At 36.7% G+C, this 23,218-nt stretch overlaps 1 long non-coding RNA gene across 2 annotated transcripts in view; it reads right to left on the minus strand.

Moving 5' to 3' along the window:
- LOC114015057 (uncharacterized) overlaps positions 1 to 23,218 on the minus strand; it is a 441,731-nt gene that overhangs the window by 414,208 nt on the left and 4,305 nt on the right. For both annotated transcript variants that reach the window (XR_003558806.2, XR_003558805.2), the window contains exons 3-4: positions 21,540 to 21,619; positions 20,638 to 20,706 (exon numbers count right to left, since the gene is read on the minus strand). This is a non-coding gene — a long non-coding RNA (uncharacterized LOC114015057). The remainder of the gene's footprint in view (positions 1 to 20,637; positions 20,707 to 21,539; positions 21,620 to 23,218) is intronic.

Raw genomic sequence — 23,218 nt, forward strand, 5'->3', positions numbered from 1 at the left:
CTACAGTAAATAGAGTTGTATTTCAGTCACCTAGGTCTTATGCTTCCATCTGTATGTAGAAAGATGACCTGCATTAATAAAATTTCGCTCCTACTCCACAGGTTACTATGCTGATTTTAGAGGGCTTGTACTGCTTTTACTATGATGGCATTGTTAAAACGACACAATACAAAGGTGAAGAAATACTGGAAGCCCTAAGGAGAAAGCTCATGCTGGATTTTAACAACAGTTTGTCTTTTAGCATTTAAATTGAACAGAAACATTTTAGATCACTTAATTTCTCACTTTGTTAGCTTGCAGGGCGTATACGTATGTTTACCTGTATCTACATACACAAAATAAATACTACGACTGCTTATTTGTGCATCAAAGCAATTCAAAAAAGTGCAACTGGCAAGGGTTGAAATACAAGCTGAAACAATAATGATTCAAAATAGTGGGAGGCTGGGGAAGGGAGGAGAGTTCTTTTCCTATGGCTTCTTCCCTATTGGGATACTTAAATCTCATTGTTGAGGTTCTATGCTTCTATCTGTTGATCTGGGGAAAAGGATATTATCTCCTGTGGGTATTATGACAGCTAAATATGTTTTGAACAAAGCATTCTAAATTGTTTAAAGTTATTTAATAGAATAAAAATGTTATTTATTAAACATTCTAGCATAAAAATTAAGCATTTGATGTACATATTCCTCTTCAAAATCTGTTTATATTCCTTGAGAGTATTTTCCAGGTTTAGATTTCATAGCATTGCTTGTTAGAAAGAGACACTACTATTGCAGTCAGCATGCTTCTGTTAATCTGCATGTCATAACCATAGGCATAAAACCCAAACCATCCAAAGAGTTGAAAGGGAAATGGAATGCTCTCAGGAGATGGCATTTATGTTGTAACCTGTTTACCTAAGCCTGAAATAGAACACTGTATCTGGATTGGTGGCATGTTCCTCAGATGTATAGTATTTATATATATTCTAAACAATATAGTTGCTTTTTGCTGTTTTGAAGAATACTGCTTGGAAATGTGGACATTTTAACTGTTCTTTGCTGCATCAGGACAATACTATAAACTTACTGCTCTAGAGATAGGACCTTGTGAAATTTTGCCACATCTGCTATATGCATGGCATTTTAAACCTTTTTATTCAAACAGTCTTATTTTAATGAAACAGGCTTAAAGCTGTATTAGGCAGTGCTCATTAGGTTTTTTTGAACTGTAAATGGTACTGAGCCTAAACTATTTAATTCAGTCAGGAAGCTGGTCTGCCTAATCATTATTGCAGGAACATACTTTCTCCACAAGTCTTTTGTAAGCTCCTAAACTGGACATATATGGTTTCCTTTCATATCCCGGTCAACTGTAATATTGGGTACTGCAGGAATGATCTAGAAATTCATTGTAGAGTATTGCCACACTCTCTGGATTGGAAAACTTCAACATTACTCAGCTTAATCAATCAGACTGGCATTAGGCTCAAGTATAGCTAAACAGCCTAGTAAATATGACTTTCGCTGATATTAGTAGATGGCAGAGGGCTTTGCAATGACGTGGCAGTGCAAGACCTCAGGACATAGCTTTCCCTGGCCTGAGCTGGTTTTAGGTATCGGATCCAATGTGTGGCTTTGACACACTAATTCACAATATGTAAAATCTATATGCTCCATACAAAATCTAAAATAATTTATATTTCCTCATGGTCATGCTTTATAAGCATCCATACATTTTTCAATAGTACATTGGAATGGAAAAAAACATTTTCTATCATATCACGGCGTAGCAACCAAATCATACAAAGACCAATTCTCTTTAAGTGAAAAACTCCATTGAAACAAAAAGCCTGCCACTTGCAGAAGGTATGGATCTAGCTCAGCAGTTGTTGAAATTTTAAAGCTATCCTCATTTTTGTCAGTGTAATTAAACATCGCATAACTAGTCTAGGTGCATGATAGTAACAAGTATGTGAATATTTAGATAAGAAAATTTGACTGTGGCATAAAACCTAGAGAGGTTTTAAGTGCTAATGAGAAGTCTGTATTCCCTGGATTTTATTGCAAGGCTAGCTTACTGCTATTGAACTACATTTCTGAATGAAAAATTTCATAAGCAGTGCAAAATGGTGTTTTCTCCTGTTTAGCTCTTACAGTTGTTGTTGACTTTAGTATAGTCTTCCATTTCTTAATGACTTTCAAATTTGTCTCACAAGAACTTACCACAGGTATGACAAAAGACAGACAAAACTGATCACAAGGTTAATCAAACTAATATTCTTATATATCAGTTTGTCTACCTTTCAGAAAAAACGGTGAACTACTATAGGTAAGATTTCTGCTGTTACTTAAGTACTATACAAAGGATGACCGTAAAAACTGCTACTTAACCAAATAATCAACCATCTGTATAACATTTATGTTGAACATACAATACAGTTGTAAACAGTTGAGAAAAATGTAATGATGCTGAAAAAAGGGAAGAAACCCAATTTTAGTGTGCTTTATCTGCAAGATCAGTCTACAATAATTAATGTAGAGCACTATTTTAATAGCTAATGTCAATGCAATTGCTTGTATTGACAATTAAAGTGAGAAATCCTCATTCACCTCAAAAAAATTCTTATCAGATTGAACACTTTCTCCTTTCCAACTATTATTTACATAATTCAAGAGAAACTACGGAAAGGGAAGATTAAGTGTGTGTATCTTCCTACATTTTAGATACTTTTTTTATAGTATTGTACAACACAAAGAACTTCCAACAGTACATTTAAAATATGATATATGCTGCCCTTCCATCACATACCAGTTTGACACTTAGAAGAATATGTTCTGAGTTTTGTTCACTGAAAAGGTAAGAGTGTTGTAAGAGTGGAGTAAAATCAAAGGTACTGAATGGCACATTCTTGTATTAGGAATTAGCATATCTTACTAGCATTGACAGCACTGCTGAGACTTCTAAATTATTCAGCATCTGCAATCAACATGCCAAGTTTCAGTGGAAATTTCTGTGCTTTTGTAAGCACATTCCTGTCTCACCTAATCATGTTTGTTAGGTTTGATGTGCACTTGACCAAGATTTTTCAAAAAGGTGTCTCTCCAGATTTCTTGGTAACACTGCCCCTGTGTTTTCTGAAGAAAAAAAAAATTAGCACCTTGCATTTTAAATTCCTGCCAAAGTCTTCAGATTTACCATATTCTATCTTTAGAGATTTTTACTTTGATGAAACTAGGAGAAACTACAAGTAACTACAAGCAGATCTGTGAGTACCATCCATTTATTAATTTTAATACAAGTTATCCTGATCCACAAAGCTCAGACATTTAATTAAAGTAAATGGAAAAAATGCAGTAAGAAATCATAGTAAAATTTAATATTAGATCAGCCTGAAGAAATTAAAGAGAAACCAGAGGGGACTGATAAAATACCTGATTGGTGGTGAAGGATATGATACTTCAAGGAGAGAGGATGTCATGCAATATTGTTCAAGCTCAAATGAAGGCAGAGTACATAGGTACTGGATAACCCATTTACATGCAGAAGTGCTGACAGTATAACTGGCCAAAATACTTGGAAGGACAAATCCTGGCAAAAATGATTTAAGGTCTAGCGATATAGTTCACACCATTCCCTGCTCTGACTCTCATTTTTGCCTACAAGCCCACTAGCTTTCAGCTGCGTAAAGTGCCTAGCTCAGGAATGAACGCCAGTGCAGGTGAAGCAACATGAAGTTACTGCAGACTCCAACGCTCACCCATGAGTTTGAAAACGCAGCTGGGTGACTAAATTGTGCCGAGCTTTTTGTCTTTTCATGACAATATTGACAAGAGTGGCTAACTAGTCCATGCAGTCTCATTCGTTATCCTTCAAGCCTTTTTGTCTCTGTTTTTCATGGAGCACTTGCAAAAGACATTCCCATTATCTTGATTGGCTTGTCAAGTCTTCAAGTTCCTATTTCTCAGTTTTGATGACTATATATCTTTGCTACCATGTAAGAACAGTGCAGCAAGTGACTGAAGAACTGACAATCTTTTATTTTGTAAGGCACTCAAAAAACAAGTTTTTCCTGCCTACAAGTTAATCCTGTTTTATTCTTTATTCTCTCTAGCATAGTTTCTCAGATGAGAATTATGTCTTTTGTCAGAGACATAAATACTCCAGCAATTTTTCTAGCAACATTGTTCAAACTCCTTTCTTCTTGGGTTGAACTAGCAGATTGTAATTCATCCGGTAGCATTCAAGTTCTAAAAGCTTTTGTTTAAAAAGGTGCCACTGAGTAAAAAAACCCTTAAATATCTGTTATTTAAGTTAGACAGAATCTTTGACTTTTTCCTGAGGCAATTCATAATCTAAATATAAACATTAGCTAGTATGTAAAATACTTCTGTTGACATCAGGTGTGATTAAGAAGATATTTCTTAAAACAGTGAAACAGAAAATTACAATCTACACTGGAGTTTGATTGATGATAAAGAAGAAATATTTTACATTCCCTGCAAAAAAAAAAAGTCTGAAACACAAATATTAATACTATCTGAGACTTCAGTGTGGCTAAATAATTCATAAAAGTTAATTGAATTTTGTTGGTTGGAAAAGGGATAAGACTGATTCAGCAGTGAGACAGATGAGTTAATCCCCTACAGCCTCCGATATGAAGATTGCCCTTTTCTACGATCTCCTCCAATTTGTTCCCTAATAACATATAGATCAGTCAGCAAACAGTTTCTAGGGACTCCCTAACAGTTGCTGACCCCAGAATCTCCTTGTGTATATCACAGGGGGGTGTACAAAGTCACTACCAACTGAAATGTTTAATTTAGTACGTATTTAGTCCATATATACTTATTCCAAACAATTTTCCTGACGTCTCCAACCACTAAAACTATTTACATGTTTCCCTGATACTTTTGCATATTAAATTTCCTCTGCATTGTCCACTTGCACATTAATTTCTAATGCAATGTACCCTACAATACAGCTGTCTTGCCCCCTAAACATTGCCAAAACCACAAAGCCAAATACATATAAATTTAAGGAAATCTAAAGAACAACCAATCAAATAAAGGTAAGTAATTTGAGGGAAATCAAAACTCTCCCCATCTAAGTAAGAAGATAAAATGTTTGTTTCATTAAAGTGAAGAATTTACCCCAGTATCAGCCTAGTAATTTTTGATATGGAAGACTGGTAGAAAAATGGAGAAAGAGGATACATATTCCCTACATAAGTCTGAACTATGTATGTTTAGTTTGTGTATGTTTACATGCAATTTGCCAGCTACACCTATGAATTATTCTGCTAAGTAGCTGGCAGATTCCAAAAGCAAGTGGAAGTATCAAGAGTAAACCTGGAAGCTTTACTCTTGTATCTCCCACTACTCAGACTGTGACATACATATAGGTATATCAGAAACACAAAAAAATTTTCATATAGCATCTTAATACCCCTAATTAAATGAAAACTGTGATTTCCAGGAAGAAACTATAGAAGGAAGACTCGTTGAGGAGAAACATAAAATTACAGCCTGGAAACCATGATTATTTAAACTATCCCATCTACAGATTAAGGAAATTTATTCTGGCCATCTCCTACTTAAATCCTCAATTCAAATCCTAAAACTATAGTCACTCATTCACTTTGTGAAATACTGTAGCAGGGCAAACACTCTACATCCAGGATATTAAAAAGGTCAAAATAATAGTAATTTCAGGGACTTGCAAAATTACAGAACGGTCTTTCAAAGCACTGACTGGCCTCAGCTCACAGAGAAAACCGGAGTAATTACAGATACATGGTGCTTTGTGCTTGGAAGGATTGTGCTCAAGGGGGATTCTCATATTACATGCTTGTAACAAAATTTAGTAAAAAGAAAAGTGGCTAAATATTAATTCATATCCGTTAAGATTACAAAAACAACACAAAAGGCAGACTACTGTGAGAAACATCAGTCCTTCTTCCGTGACAATTATTGGAAGGAAAAATAGAAGAGCATTAAATTAGATGTGCTATGATTCCCGCAATTTATTCAGAATCATTTACTCTGTTTAATAAGATTCCTATCTGATCACTTGGAGGAAATATTAAATACATCTGTCTACACAGAAGTATGTTACTTCAGTTTATTAAATAAACACTCCTCTAACACACACAGGCATGCAGACACAAGCATGTATACATGCGTCCCTTAGCTTGGCACAAGTTACTTAAGCAGTTTTTGAGACTCAACTTCTTGCAATTCTTCTAGCCAACAGCACCATACCAGCTTAGCTTTATGAATTCTAGTAAAACATTTTCAGGAAAGTAATATATGCTTCTTTATACAAAATTTCTGAAAAATTAAAACATTGGCCCTAACATGTCTGTTTTATTACCACGTACTTATTATTGACAGGCTCCCCACAACTTTTTAGCTATTCAGGTTTTTTTCTGGTTCTTATACACTTTGTTTGGCTATTTCATAGAAACATTTACATTGGAAAACACCTTTAAAAACATCAAGTCCAACCATGAAGCCAGCACTGCCAAGCCCACCACTAACCCGTGTCCCTAAGCACCACATCTATGTGTTTTGCCAAAGTTTGCAGGGAAGGTGATTCCACCCCCTCCCTGGGCAGCCTGTCCCAGCGCCTGACCACCCTTTCGGTGAGGACTTGTCCCTAATCCCCAATCCAGCCCTCCCCCGGGCACCTCGAGGCCGTTTCCCCTCGTCCTGTCGCTTGTTCCCTGGGAGCAGAGACCGACCCCCCCTGCCCACAGCCCCTGTCAGGGAGCTGCAGAGAGCGATCGGGCCCCCCTGAGCCCCCTCTTCTCCGGGCTGAACCCCCCAGCTCCCCCAGCCGCCCCCCCCAGCCTTGTGCCGCAGCCCCTTCCCCAGCTCCGTGCCCGTCCCTGGACACGCTCCAGCCCCTCAGGGTCTGTCTGGGAGTGAGGGGCCCAGAGCTGAGCCCCCCGTTCCAGGGGCGGCCGCACCAGTGCCGGGCACGGGGGGACGGGCGCTGCCCTGGCCCTGCTGGCCACGCTGCTTCAGACACGAGCCAGGGCGCTGCTGGCCCCCGTGGCCACCTGGGCACCCTGCTGGCTCCTGCCCAGCCGGCCCTTGCCCAGCCCCCAGCCCCTTTCCCACCGGGCAGTTCCCGGCCCCTGCCCCAGCCCGCAGCGCTGGGGGGGCTGTTGTGACCAAAGTGCATTTCCTGGCTTGTCAGGCATATAAGAGGCAGAATAATGTAAGAATTAAATAGAGGCCATTAATTTGCATCAAAAGGAACGCTTAGCAAAGTGTCATAAGTGAAAGCCCTTGGTTAACACCATATAGAATTAACCAGTTGATCACTAGTGTTCTAATGTAATTTGAGATTGATCTGTGAATAACTCACAAATAAACCCAAAATAATCTAGCGCCATCCAACAGTTAGGCTGCATAATTCAAGTGATTTTCTGAAACAACTGATTTGCTTTCATTATACTGCTAGAAGAAATGCTCAGGCTTGGTGTCAAGTCTTAAATTCAAACCCCATAGGCTTCTCAATTGAAGATGCCATTTGTAAGATAATAAAAACAAGGCAGAAACATTTGAATCCTTCAAAAGAGTTTACTTTTCAGAGAACGGATTCTGAAAATCGCCCTGTGCTCCTTTCAAAGGACCTGGACTAGAGCCCAGAATTAAGCCATTTTTAACAGCTCAGTTCCTGGTTTTGGGACTTGTCAATGTTAAGTTAACTTAAAGACAAGAAAAACAACAGGAAGAAAAAAACCTCATAAAATATTTATTGATTGAGCATTTGTTTCCTCTACTCAGTTCTATGAAATATTTGAGATAGACACCATTAATCTGCACAAAGAAATGATACAATGTAAACTGAATAAATTTGTAGGATTTTTTAAGAAATATGGGATCAATTCACTGACAAATTTATAATGGCTACATGGGGCTAATTCTTGTAGGTATTAAGTATCCACAAATTGTAACTGATATCAGGTAAAAAGTTCCTTAATAAACCAAGGGTCAGTCTCCTGGCTGGCTTTAATATTGTACTATATTGTTATACTACATTATTTTTCCTCAGAAAACCAAAAGTCTACATTTATTTTGTTTGAGTTTCTGAGTAGGAACAAGTTTGGATTTTTTTGCTTTTCTTTCTGAGAAAAAGCATTGAGCTACCCTCACTAACATGGAGCATCCACAGTTTACCGTGAAGGCTTTAGTATTTTCCATTCTGTCTTTCATATGTCTACAGTCTCTAAATGACAATTTATTTACACCCGTGTATCCACATCTGAAGATCTCATTTTTTAAAATCTGATAACAAGCCAAAACTTTCACCATGCACATCATGTAAAGTTTCTTTTCCTTGACTGCCATGGTAAGCACACATACAGCAAAACACCTTTTTCAGATGAATGCATACATACAGAACCTAAAAATGCAGCTGAAAATATCAGATAATTTTACTAAAGTAGTTTTTATTTCTGTTTCTAATCATATTTCTGTAGTGCCCTGTTAATTTCTCAGTTTTTTGATTAAGTCCCTGTCTGTCTTCCACCACAAGATCATTTCTAAAATTGAGACAACAGATCAATTTATTGTGAAACGTTCAGAAGAGAAAGGCCCAATGTGAAAGTGTGAGGCTTATTCTATGAAAGAGCTAGAAAACAAACCAAACTAAATGTAAGCTTGTAGAACCAGTTATTCATCATTTCATTTCCATATTACTGCCCTATAAAAGTTCAGTACTGTAGTCATTACTTTAGGACAGTTTAGGTACCTGTTCTCTTTTACCCATTGTGCAAGTTAGAATCCTTTTTTAATTAAAATTTTATCATTTTAGAAGGCCTTAATGAATCCTTTACATGCATGCATACATACATAGTCATCTTGTTTCCAAGTATTTCTTCCTCCAGCGGCTACCTGGATTAGGGTGATTTTTTTCCTACTTTATATGCTTTGCATATGAATTGTCACCTGTAGACAACCAGCTAAGACAAGTTTGCTATCTTTGAAAAGCTATGGCTGCTACTTTCTTACTAATTTAACGTTCTATTGCTTAAATTCTCAAAGATATAACACTTTTCTCTCTTAAGCAAGCTTCAAAAGATTCAAAGCTATTCATTTTTCTTAATATCAAGCATTCTTTTATTTAAAACGCAATATGATATTAAAAAGGATGAACAATGCAATATACCCTATAACACTAAGTGTACAGTGATATTTGGAAACAATTCACTTTCAGGACATGGATCAATGGTGTTTTGCAGGTTCTAGATTTATTACTCAATTTCACTTATCAGAGATGCTTGTGAATCACAGTATAATTTGACTGCCATAGTAAACCTAATGAAGAAAAATAAAAAAGGAAAGAAACTTGAGATTTACTTTTTCCATATGCCGGTTGTCACCAGCAGAAAAATATGACATGGGCTCAAACCCTTGTGCAATGCCACTGTATGCCTCTGACTTGTACAAGTAAAAGCAATAGAAAGTCAGAGAACAGGTTTTTAGACTAATAAATAAAAGCACTTTTATTTCATCTCTGTTGATTCTCCAGAAGGTGGAAAAAACCCAAGCAGATATGTAATGAGAAAGCAAGAAATAACTCAATAAAGTCTACTTAGTGGCCATTCCACAGTCCCTATGAAGTCTGAAGAACCTATTGATTACAGAATATTCACGGCATGTATAGATTCTTGAGATCTATGCAGTTTATACAGTCTTAGCTACTGTAACCACCCATCTGTATTAAGATCTTGGAAGTAGATTAAAAGTACATAAGTGTTGCTCTAGAAATATGTATTAGCACGTTAGGTGGAAGGATCTGGATGGCATTTTCTCCCAAGGGAGCAAACATTCTAGTTATAGGGAGCTGCCATTACCACTTATGCTCGATAGAAAATAGATACCAGCTGGGGGCGGGGAGAAAGGAAGAAAAAAAAAAAAAGGTTTAACTGTTTCTTTCAAATACCAGTAAGAGAATTTAACTTGGTAGGTCAGTAAAAAACTCTGTTTAGAAGGCTTTTGATAGGGCAGAAGAACAAATTTACTGGTATGAAGATGGAACTTGATATAGTGGCAAGAGCTCTGTTCATTCACATGGAAAGCTTTTCTATTTGAAAAATTATGGCCAGAATCGAGAAATTAATATGTCCAATTACATGTTCTTACCATAGAAGAGTTAAATCTTATTAGATATATGTTTCACTCATCTACCGCTTTTAAATCACAGTAGAGCTAGTATACAAAACAAAGATTTCAGGCTGTTTCCAAGGTGATAAATCAAGCAGCTGTATTACATGTGGCAATAAGTTCACATTGCAGTTATTTAAGCCTTAAAATCTTCTTTGCTAGAGGATTTGCAAACCTCTACCTCGTCATGCCTCCCCCCCCCCCCTTTTTTTTTTTTCTTAAATGAAGGATTATTCAGGATGAGAAAATGCAGATAGATATTTGTACTGGCAAGACTACCAAAGACACCTACATGCCAAGAAAAACTTTCAGGAAAAGCTACTGTCTGTCATGCAGTGCTAAAACCTTCCAAAAGTGCAGCAGGCTCCTGCCTTGGGGAGAAAAGCAGGTGCTTTTGTTGTCTTCCCATCAGGTAGGTTCTCAGAAGGCTATATGAAATTTCAGTGTTAGCCTAGTTTTCCTCAAAAGACAGCACCTAGCACTTTCAGACCATTTTTATTGACAACTTTGCAAATGTTATGGTTAGAATAACCAACATATGTGCAGAAGTTTTTATTGTTAGATACACATTTCTATATTGTCAGATATGTATGAATGTAGCACACACCCTAACACAAGTTATGGCTGTACTCTTGTTCTCATTTAAAGCTATGTGTAGCTCACAGCTATAACAGCCAAATGTTGCATTCTTTTGGAATACAGAGGTTACATTCATGATTTATTTTATCAGGAGCATTTAATGGAGGACACTACAACATATCAGGCCTTAAAACCACAGATGACTCAGTATGGTAGGATGAGTCATAGATCTCATACAGACTCTGTGACTGTTATGCCCCATACAAGAAAGGCTCAGGTTCCCAAAAGTCAGACTTCAGCCTGTACTTTTGCAAGAGCGTTTTGCTTTGCAAGTACCTCTGTCCTCAACTGAATCTCAAAAAGTTCCTGTAACCCATTCCCTCCTCCTTGCCTAGGTCCCTTTGAGTGGCAGCCCTGTTGTCAAGCAGGCAGAAGGTGGTGGGCTCCTGACAAGAAGGCGTAGACCCCAGGTACAGGTATGTTGCTAGCATGCTCAACATTGTTCACCATCCAGTGAAACCTGCTTTCCCTTCCACAATCTGGCCATGCTTTAAAAAACGTACCCACTGGCAATAAGCACCGCGTGATGGGGCCACAGGCCATCTTTCTACAGAACCACACAGTTATTGGCAGCAGCTGGCCTGAATCCAAGGACAATAAGAAAGCCCAGGAATCCTGAAATATTTGCTCTCTTCCTTGAGTTACCAGATGTGGTAAGGATTGTTATCAGTACTGTAATGCAGGGTATGACCTCAACATGCACTACTTCAAGGCTGCATCCATCTATCCATTGTCAGGGATCTATTTAGCTCTTTCCAGAATGGATTACTCCTTTGCTGTCAATTGATCCAATTTCAAAATCAGAAAACTTCCCTCATGGAACAGGAAACAAGAGTCCATATTTTTTCTTGTTATATTCTATCACAGCTTAATAATACGAAGCTTTTATATTTCATAAAATAATGTACATAAAACACAAGCACTAGCATCTGAAAAATCAAGAAGTCCTTGATTCTCTTTTCAGGATCATAAACTTTTTTTTTAAATAGTCTTCAACCTTGAGCTTTTTCCCCCCACGTTTTTACTTCCTAAACCAATAAACAACTAATTTGGGGAGCCCGGTTGTGACAGACCAACATGGTAAGCAGATAGAATGAAAAGCTGATACTAAAAAAAAAAAAAAAAGAAATAAATGTTTTATAACTCAGAAGCTCAGATAGTTTTTAAGAGTGCTTCTTCCCCCTCTTTTCTGATTGCTTATGTCCTGAACAGATGTTTTTATGAGCACAAGGTGCTGGGTTTTTTGTAGAAGTCTGGAGGGGTCTGCACAGGAACATTAAGCGGGTTTGTGACCCAAGAGACTAAGGCTTTGATCCAGTAACAAGACCATGAGATATATTCGCAGCAGTGTCACAGATGTGCTGTACAATAAAATAGAACTAACTACAGCATCAAGAAATGCAGATCTAGAACCACCATATACACAAAGTGATTAGGGAACACTAGGCTAAAGCCAAAATGGCTGAAAAATTACTTTCACTTGGAGGACTGAATGATTATTACCGTTTCAACTTCAAAAATAAAAAATGAGTTAGTAATTAACATTACAAATATTATGTTAATATCTGTGCAGTACAAACTACAATCTACCTTTTAGTCTATTCCTTGCTGGATGTTCCCAGTCTATCAGGTGAACGCTTTACACAAAATGCTTTCACTAGAGCAGGAGCTAGAAGATCCTGGAAATCTTTTCTCCACCGTGATCATCTTCGCTATTGGGCCATCACACAATTTGTTCATTTTGTCTTTTTAAGCATTTTGTAAAAAAAAAAAAAAATGAACAGCCCAGCTGAAGGTATTGAAACATTATCTTCATTATACATACATACAGGAAACAGCCTTTTCCAAAATTTACTCTTAGTTCATCAGAATTAATGGAAAACTATGAACACAAATACAGATATAAATACCCACGAAAGTACTCATATTTTCTAGCACCTATAATCAGACTTTTGTCTCAGCTTTGACGTTCCGATCATGTACATGTCTAGCCTTCAGCAATCAAAGTCTAAAGCTTGGATCAAGTTATTCAATTTGTCAGTTTAACACTACGACATTTGAGAAAAACATTATATCTCATACTTCTTGGAAAGTGAATGATTTACATTAACTCAGGTTTACAATAGTTATAGAAGTACAGCCTAATATTGTTAAAGAAATACTTTCACTTCCTTGCTGATAGGATCATTCTACCCTTGCAGAATGTCAACAGCTAATCATATTCTTTCTCTCTGCTGATATTATACTGAGAAATTGACTTCGCCATCTGTCTTTCTAGAATTTTTATCAGGTCTTTTTAATTAGGTACAAATCATTGATTTCCATTGTTCCCCAGCTTCTATCTTTTTCAGTACCGTAAAGACTGAATCCATTTCCAGTGCACTGCAGTGTTCTCAAGTGGAACCTAAAATGAATAGGATTTTCCCACAGGTTTCACACCTTACATCTGCTAGCAAAAGTCCGGTCATGCTTGCCTAGCAGTGCATATAATTCAATTTTTGTTTTATTAAGATATGAGGATGACCATTCTATTAAAAAAATAAAATGAAAACAACTTAAAAAATTCCAAATGGAAAATGGGCCCAAGGCTTAAAAACTGGAAACATCTGCAAGAAGGCTGAAAGTTTGGCTGCCATAACTATATTGAACATAATTATATCAAAGTGCTTGTAAAGACTTCTCTGCATTAGTTTGCTTTTTCTATTCTGTTGCAATGGTAAAGGCATTTGTGTAGCATTTCAAGTTTAGAAAAAGTTTATAATATCCAAACATTGCTGTATACTTGAGATACAGATGCTGTAAATTTCAGCTATCAGAGTAGGAATCCTATGCAAAACTAGTAATTTTAAATCTTGCACGAAGACATAATTAAACTATACAGTAAGATTTTTAACATTAATCTGGAATGAAGACATTGTCCTTTGTAAGAAGTCTTTATGAATTTGCTTTCACAAGAAAAATTGGAGAGAAATCCCTAAATAAATGAAGACTATCTTTAATTTGATTACCAAAGTATATAAAATCCAGACCTGGACTTCCTCCAGAACTTAATGAAGGGAGCTTGGATAGGGACCATAAACTTAGTTTTGGTTTAAAAAAAAAAAACAAACAACAAAAAAACCCAAAAAACCAAGCAAACACATAGCCACAACAATTTGATTTTGCAATTTAGATGCTGAACACTGGTTTAAGTTTTCTGGTCATTTAAATCCTTAATCATATACAAATATCTATGAATTTTAGAAGTAAAATAGAGTAAATCCTTTGAAAAGACTACAAAAATCACCAATTTGGGATCCACACAACAAGGTTCTCAAAGACTTCAGTTAGAATGTCAAGACACACTAGTACTACTCCAAATGTCACCCACAAGGCACTGCACTCACATTTAAGGTCCAAATATACCTGAGACTTCCTAGGCTTTCTAACTGATAAAATAAACTGACCAAATAAACTTCTGGTATGAAAACTGACAAGCTATGTTTTGCTAGGTACTAAAGCAATAACTTACCTGCAGGGCAGGTTCCTGCAGGGCAGTGTTTTAGTTTGTAGTTGAGACATGAAGGACCTGTCACTGGAACAATTTTTTTTTCCCTTCTCTGCCACCCCAAAGGAAGGGCAAAATATAATAGTGTTGTATGTGCAATGATTTACTAGTATGTATCTTTCTCTAGATGCAGTAAATGTAAACAGAACTTTTAGGATGATCACATAAATTGGTTCAGGTACTGGAGAGTACTTGGAAATTCAGCTAGCAAAATATTTAGCTGCAGCGCTTCTAGACTCAAATAGAAGCTACCTCCACTGAGGCAATTATAGCCTGTTTAAAAAATTTATTCTAAGTATGTACTAACCACATATCCACTTAATAATATATCAATAGCAGAGTTCACTTCAAAACAGAACAGCAGACCTACAGTGCTGGAAACTTAAGGCATAAAAATCAAAACATGGCGACACTTTGCAATTAAAGCCAGTCAATCAGCACACTTGTCTGTCCCTTGGTATGAAAGGGGAAGGAGAAGGTGCCGGGTAACTTTCATAGGTTTTAACTGTAAAAAAACCTTTCTACCGACATGAGTTTTACACTCCATACATTTTGGGACATATTTGCTTGGACATCAGAGCAATCAAATTGCAAAGAAAAACCAGCATATCAGATAAGATTACACCAGGCATTGCACATCTCTTAAGTAGGCCTGCTGGTACAGTGCCAGGTCTGCTCGGTAATCTTAATATATTTGCTTCCATGAAACAGCACAAAATCATTGACTCTTATTCAATTTGTAATCCAAAATATTCGCCAAATCATTTCCAGAAGAACTCCCACCGGACAACTCTTGTTAATTTTGTATTCATGCAGTTCATCTTTACTGTCTATGCATAGGGCCTTTCTATGCTTTTTATTCTTTCAGAAATTTACCTCTAATTTATCAAGAATTAAATATTGCTTTCTATTCTGATTGCAGCCCTTCTCAGATTACTGTTGTAGGAAATCTGACAAGCACATTAACTTTTCCATCACCCTGATCATTAATGAACAAATGTAATAGAAAGATCACAGGTTGGATTCCTAAGGAAGCTTGCTTGATACAACCTACCACATGAAAGTAAAACACAGAGAAGTGATTCTGAGTGCTCTTTTCTAACCATTTAAACATTAACCTTGGGTTAATTTCTCTAGCCTACTCAGGAGAGTGTTGCAGAAGTCTCAAAAGATCTTTTTAAAATGAAGATAGGAATCTTCTGCTTCTCATCTACCCAAGGCTTGTTATACTGCTGCAGATGAAAATCAGATTGGCTTTAAAAGATTTGTTCTGGACAAACCCACATGGATGGTTTCTTGCCATCTTGTGGGTGCTCACAAGCAGTATGTTTGGTTTACTGTTCTTCCTGAAATTGAAATTAGGTGGCCTCACCTGTAATTCTCCTGTTCTTATGTTTTCAAAAAATCATGGATGCCACTTTCAGACTCTCACAGCCTCACTCATCCTCCGTCATCTCTCAGATCATTGTTAATGGCTCTGAGATTGATTCAGATGGTTGGATTAATTTAATCTGGTCCAACTAACCTGAAAACACATAACCCAACTATTTTATATTCTCCTGTTATAGCCTGCTTTGCCTGTTTGGTATTAAAGTTAATTGCCTTATTTAAGTAATCACAGTTGGACTTTTTAGTGAAGGAAGAACATACCAAACACTCGGACTGTCTTAGAGTTCTCGCTCAGTAACTTCTCATTTTCACTGAGTATAGATGAAAATTAGTGGTAGCAGAAAAAAAAAAAAAAAAGCCTCAATACTTAGCTGCATCTCATTTTGTACATTAACCTTTCTATTTTTGTACCTATGTATTCATCCTCAGTAACCTTAGTCCTTGTGTACTTTATTTTTACAGCAATTTAACAACTCAGGATTTACCAAAATAGGACTCCTGCTACACTTTCTGTCTGTCTTCCATCCCTCTTTTAAGTAAAAGTAGTAAAAATATAAAAAACTGTTTCTTTGCAGTGTCTTTAACCCTATTTCACCTAATCTAGGTTCACATGAAGCACAACCAATCACTTACTCAGATTTATTGAAATCTATTTTTTTTTTATTTGATTATCTTCCATTCTTTCCTAGAGATCATGAACTCTATTATTTCATGATCCACCTTCCAAAACTGAGAATAGACTGGTGGAATGCAACAAATTCCTCCCTGCTAATCTCTCTGCTGTCTTGACTAGGTTTCCCTTTCTTTACTTCTCCAATTTCAGTTTTGTAATATATGTATTTTACCTAGTGTTTGTAGGTTTTTTTATTTAAAACAAAAAAGCCCCAAGCCAGTGAAAATCAATATAATCTGTATTGTAATTATACACATTGTGGTAATTAAACTGAACTAACAAACCTGCGGTTTCATGGATGTTCACCTCAAGTCTCCAGAGTGTGGGCTTCCCTATTTGGGGGCCTGTATTAGATGCACAACATCAGAATGCTTTTGCTCTTTTTGCCATACCTTTACAGACACTTAAACACTGTGTTCTAGATATAACAGTGAGTTATTGGAAGGCAATATCACCTTACTTGTTTTCTTTGGTAAGCTACACTCCTGTCAAATACAAGTATTATTCAAGATGCATAGCACGTGAATTATTCCTTCAAGTCTCCATATGCCAATTACATGGTAAGCATGACCCTGTGCTAAGACCTTCCATTCCTCTTCATTATTGTATATATTTCTCATGTTTCTTTCTTATGCCTTCCATAGGAACGCAGATACACAAGATGTTTGACAGAGTAATATTCTTCTGCTTGTCCCTCTTATGACACTATTATGAATAAACTCTTCTAATTTATAATCCCTATTCACTTAGTTCTTTCTACAGATACAAGTGTTATTTTTTTTGCTCTAGAAGTTGCTCAACCACTCAAACACTTTAGTGATTTTTTTTTAAATTGATAAGAGACATAGTTGGTGGTTCATTGTTAAATTACTTTTACTCTACTTCATTCTGTGATAATACATTTGAAACTTATGCCATTTTCTATCCTGTGAAAAGTTACCCTGCTTCCTTTTTTTTTTTGTCCTAAGAGACAGCTATACTGAGAATGTAGGTACAGCCAGAAGTCAGTTGCTTACATAGCTAAAACGCAACCTAAGTCCGCATGTCAGACTTCAAAAGTGATCTAGATTCATTAACTCAGGTATACAAGTACTGTGACATGTTCATGCTTTTACTGCAAAGGATGAAGAGTTCAACAGGAGGACTGCAGAATACTCTTGACACATTTTAACTAGCTTTTACATACTGATAAAGCATAGCCACTGCAACATGATTCCTCTCTTCACTTCTCAGACAGGCTTTCCACCTTCAGTGACAGGCTTTCCACCTTCAGTGAATCTGCCTATGTTAGAGTCAAACAGGTAATCTCAAGCAAAACAATAGCCCTCAAGTATTTTACCCAGTTGAGAGCAATAACCCAAAGAACTCCTACAACCACTTCAAAATTATAAAATGAAGAGCCAGGCTGTCATCTGCTAAGATTTCTTTGCTGTGGGGGAGCCAATAACAGGTGGAGATGGCTTCTCAATTGCCCCTTTAAATCTATTTTCAGTTTCCCTCTATCCGCCGTAGTTTACCTTGTCCACAGTTTAGTTTCCTTCATGACTATCAGCTGCAATTTGAGTTAAGATGTTCAACAAACAATACAAAACACCCATATCGATTAGTTGCCGACGGCTCACCTCTCATGGTGTCTGTTATGGGTCGCAGGTTCTCCCGCTTGCCTCAGCTACGTTGGGCACCAGTTGTTGTAGTCGGAGTCCAACTCAGTCAGCCTTACGCGGGGCACTCATTGTTACAGCACAAACTAGTAGGCTGCAACAAGGCTTTTACCATCGGTCAGATTCTACCATCCATGCTGTTTCTCCTTCCATCAGTGGCCAGACCACACTCCTCCTCCTCTGTCAGACCACCACTCCCCCACCCTTCAGGGCTATTTAACTACTTAGTGGGAACAAGCTACAGCTGCATATTATCAATGCTAATCAACCCACTGCCTTCATTCCTCTACAACTATCCTACTACCCAGATACTCACAAGAATGAGAAATCTTTCCCCATGATATTTTAACTAAACTGCACGATTTCCTTTTACCTCACAGATTCACAACACCATTAAAGAACTATATATTTTACATATATATACATATATATGTATATATATATATACACACACAAAAGGACAACAATACTATTACCTCTATTACGTTTCCATGGAAATGACAGTCAGAGAATCATTGTGTCCCTACCATGAATCCCATTTTCTGGAATTAGGCAAGTATACTTTCACTTTCTCTCCCCTGTGATGAAGACTACACTGATGATAAAGAGTGAAAGAAACAAACTAGAAGATAACTTTTACAGTCATGTCTTCTTGCACTATCCACAGTGAGGAAACATGTTCAAGGTCAAGCTGTGCACAGGTCAAAAGTCAGATCATCAGGGTCCATAGGTGGTGGCAGGCATAACTGTAGCCCTGACATTAACACCTCACAGAAACAGCTAATCAGGGGTTGATTGGGAACCACAACCTATTGTGCCAAGCTCCATATAAATACAACAGCTCTGCCCCAGAGACTACACTATTCATTTTAACACAATATATTGAAAATTGATTATACACAGCAAAATTTTTGAAAAATCAGTTTTCTGTAGATAATGCATTGTTCATGAATCAACTTCAGAGTTTTCCTGGACATTCATTGTTTTCTGATAATTTTTTTAAATCTTTCCTTTTTTTTTCTCTAATCCACGGTCCTCACCCCAAAAAAATATAAAATCTTAAGACTTCAGTTATACTTATTACCTATCTCTTAACTTGACATATATACCTGCTTGCTGATTAAGTCTGCTTAAACCACATTGCCAAAAAAAAAAATACAAAAAATTACACTAGTTAACGATGTGCCTGCCTGGAAAAACCTTGTCCTGTGTGGCCACTTCTGGCAGCGCAAACTGAACTTCAGCACAACGCGCTTCGCCAGAAGTCCTGCACTATAGAACCATCCCTTCATCCTGGCAAGTCTGTATTATAATACGTGGCAAGGAGAGGCATCCTTAACCTGCTGTTAACCTTTTCAGAGCACTAAAGAACAGATGGTCTCAGATTAGCTGTTGACGAGCTGTTAATGTAACTATCCATCAATGCCTTCAATTACAGTTTTCTTGTTTTCAAAAGAGCCCATATTGGATTTTTTTTTTCGTTTTTTAAAAACAGAACATAAAATAAACTGCTCTGTAAACATAGAATAGACCTATAAACACAAATAGACTTAGACAGTGTTCTTTCTCCCCCTGTGAAAACTCCATGTGAACATTCATCTGAATAAAATTATCAAAAAGGTATTGTAAATATAGGTGATCTTAATGCATATCAAAGACTTCTTTGGACCACCTCTACCAAGGACATCATTTTAATCAGCTGTTTCCAAAACCCATAAATTATGCACAATGTAAAAATTTCTATTACAAGAAATATTTCTTAGAAAATGTAATTTTAAAAAGTATCATTTTCTGCTTTAGGAAATAATAGACATATTTCCATAAATACATTATGGATAAAAAATTACCTCTGCCTTCATATAGTTAGGCTATTGCTTTGGTAAACTCTCTCAGGATACTACAGTGAAAGCTATTACATTTAAACTTTAATTACAGTGAATTACTTGTTAAATGAAAAAAAGTCTTGCATAGATAACGGTTTCACATACCAAACCTTCTTCCTTCAGGAACCAGTTGATAGCTAATCCAATTTAATATAGTCCAAGCCATTTTATTAGTATGTTATCTATGCACATAATTCTGTCAGTCAGGTGTGCACTTCATGGAGATGAAGTGGCATTGTTTCTCCTGTGTTGGATGCTACACTGCTCTCAATTTTTGTGCAGGTAAAAGCAGGTGGAAAGACTAATCATGAATTGATTTTTATTTTTTTTTTAAACTATATTAATGCCACAAATCCAGATTTTTAAATTCTTACATGGGATTTTCTAGCAAAGACAGTCTGGTATAAGCTATACATTAAAGCATGAAACAGAGTTACCGAAAATGCACACATCTTTGGAAAGATTTAGCTACATGAAAAAACTAACTGAACCTATAACTGTGAAGCATTTCATTGCTATCTATACAGAAAGGTTATGTTTACTGTAATAATTTTCTTTACTGTGTGATAGTTGAATTCTCATGAGTAAGAGTTTCTATTTTCAGAGAAAAGTCTACAACTCTTTGCCACAAATACACCTATAAACTTCTGAAACATATCTGTATTATAGGAGAAAGACTTACCTTTGCAAGGCAAACAACAACAAAAATAAGTAAGTTTTGGATCTTTAGCATTTTCTTCCGTTGTGTTACCTGGAATGACATCAGTTTACAACAAACATGAGGGTTTTGCTTCCACAAAGGTAAGTACCGGTATATGAAATGATGAAAAGTCTGCAATTTGGCACCAAACCCATGGTCAAACTCAAACAACATTGCTACACATCAGCTGCATTTATCTGCTCAAGTCTTTCTTCCCATGGTCTTCCCTCAAAGCCTTCATTCCAAAAAGAAAGTTAAATTTTTATGATATACAAAGAATTCAAATAAATTCTTATTTTTACCAGAAGGAATATTTGGAAGAAGAAATACAAATCTTAACAGACTTTGGAAGTTTCTGTACAGTATTATAGATGTCTTATGCTTAGGTAATTAGAGACATTAAGTATTCCTTAGCTCTGGATACGTGTGAACTCCCATCCATCACTACTGGAAAAATGACTCTTAACTAGAGGTAAACAAACATATTTCTTCCTTCACACTTCTCCATTAAATTCTAGTAGTAGTGCAATAAATATATGGATTCGATGCATTCTCTTACCACTTAGGAACTAATTAAGCTTTTCCCAAGTCCTTTTTGGCAGAAATTCTTTTCCTACCAATTTAAAACACTTTTTAAATTAAAAAAAAAAAAAAAGAATTGAAACTCTGATTCACTCACAGGAAACCTTGCACATGGCAGCCGTTTTCAGAAATGTTAGAAGTATTAACACTCAGGCTGTCATAAACACCTATGACTGTTTTGAATAACATTGATTTGGCTGTCAAAATAGGTATAAGTGTCATTTCCAGTTGTAGTCTAGAAAACATTCTACTTCTTAGAGGGAAAAAATAACATCTGTCTTAACATACTCAGCATACCTCACCTGTTGTGTGCTGACATGAGCACATGACAAGAGACACGCTCTTTGATCCAATGTAACATGATTCAGACACATGATAGTACCTGCAGAAAGACAACAATACCATTAACACACTGAAAAAAAGTCTTTATAGTACCTTGAAATGTAAGTAACTGTTGGAACATATTACTACAGTACAGTCCTTTAGAGAACAGGTGGTACAGCAAGTTTTAGTGTGCTGTAGTAACTAACTACAGCTGAGGTCTGGAATATAAGGTGAATTCTGAGCGTGCAGCAACAGGAGTGTAAGCAATATATGATTTGAGGCTGTTTAGCATCGATTTAATTGCCTATTCCGTTGACAGATGAAGGGTCAGTAGGGTTACTGAGTCAAAAGAGTAAAAAAATTGTTTATCATTAACAAAGGCAAGAAAAGTGCAGAGGAGGAGGAAGGGAAGCAAGAAAACAGAATGGGGGGGAACTACTCTATGGTATTCCTCCTGAATTATTTGGAAAGTCAAAATAGCAGGCAAACCTGTAGATTTTTTGCCTCGGGGTCTAATCTTATCAAGGATCGGTGGAAGTAGGAGGGGAAAAAAGTCATGCAAATGATGTAACAGTAGAAAAGATAAACCCCAGATCTGTCTATATATACACACGCATGTGTTTTTGTATACAGATATATATATCACAGAATGGTCAGGGTTGGAAGGGACATGTGGGGATCATTTAGTCCAACAACCTGTGGCAGGTTTTAGAGTCACATCCAGGTGGGTTTTGAATGTCTTCAGAGAACAGGCTTAACTGTATGTTCACATACACACATACTAATCTTGTGCCAAAAAAAATAATTGAACAAAACGTGTAACTTTCTTAAAATATGCTGATCAGTGCTAAGTGTGGCACAGAGCAATAAAAAAGAGTAAATGTTTAATATGTATTTTGAACCTTGACCCAACAAACTGTATTAATAATGTATCAACCCATCCCAAGGTCTCTTTCTGTCATGGCCCCTGAACTTTATCTTCATCGACTGCTCAAAATCAGTTGTAATTTATTTTGATGACACTAACATTTTTAAGGCACTAAAGCTATTCTTTGATTAGCGACTATGGTATATCTTCATCAGTTTTAAAATAGTGTTTTAAATGAGTGTTTACTATGATGGTTCTGATAGGCAATACTGCCTTTCATGTAAAGGTCATTGGCTCACTTCTGGTCCTAGACAGTAAAGGCTGAAAGTCATTGCTGCCCAGCGGCTGCGTTGTGCCCTGTATGAAGGGAACTGATGGGTTTGGTCCACAGCTTTAGTAGATAAATATCCACATCACGAACTATCACCAGAACTGGCGTTACTAATGTCATTCTCAGCAGAAGGTCAAGGAGTGAGTTGGCACAGAGACTAAACTGTGTTTGCAAGCCTAGAAGGCAAGATAAAACCAGACTAAAGAGGTGGTCTAGAAAAAGAATTACCCCTTTCCTATAGCTGTTTCAGAGCTGTTGGTCCAAGATTCCTAGCACGCTAAATTCACTTTCAAAAAGACAACTACCTGTCGATAAACTGAGACTGACAGCTATGAAATGTAAAGATTCAAGAAGCATATAATATTTAGACTGTTGCAATCTCCTTAATCAGCCTGTGCTTTATAAAATCAAATTAATTGAAATTAGTAAAAGAAAGAGCAGATCTGCTCTTTCCATTA

The sequence above is a fragment of the Falco cherrug genome, chromosome 15, assembly GCF_023634085.1.
Source record: "Falco cherrug isolate bFalChe1 chromosome 15, bFalChe1.pri, whole genome shotgun sequence".
NCBI lineage: Eukaryota > Metazoa > Chordata > Aves > Falconiformes > Falconidae > Falco > Falco cherrug.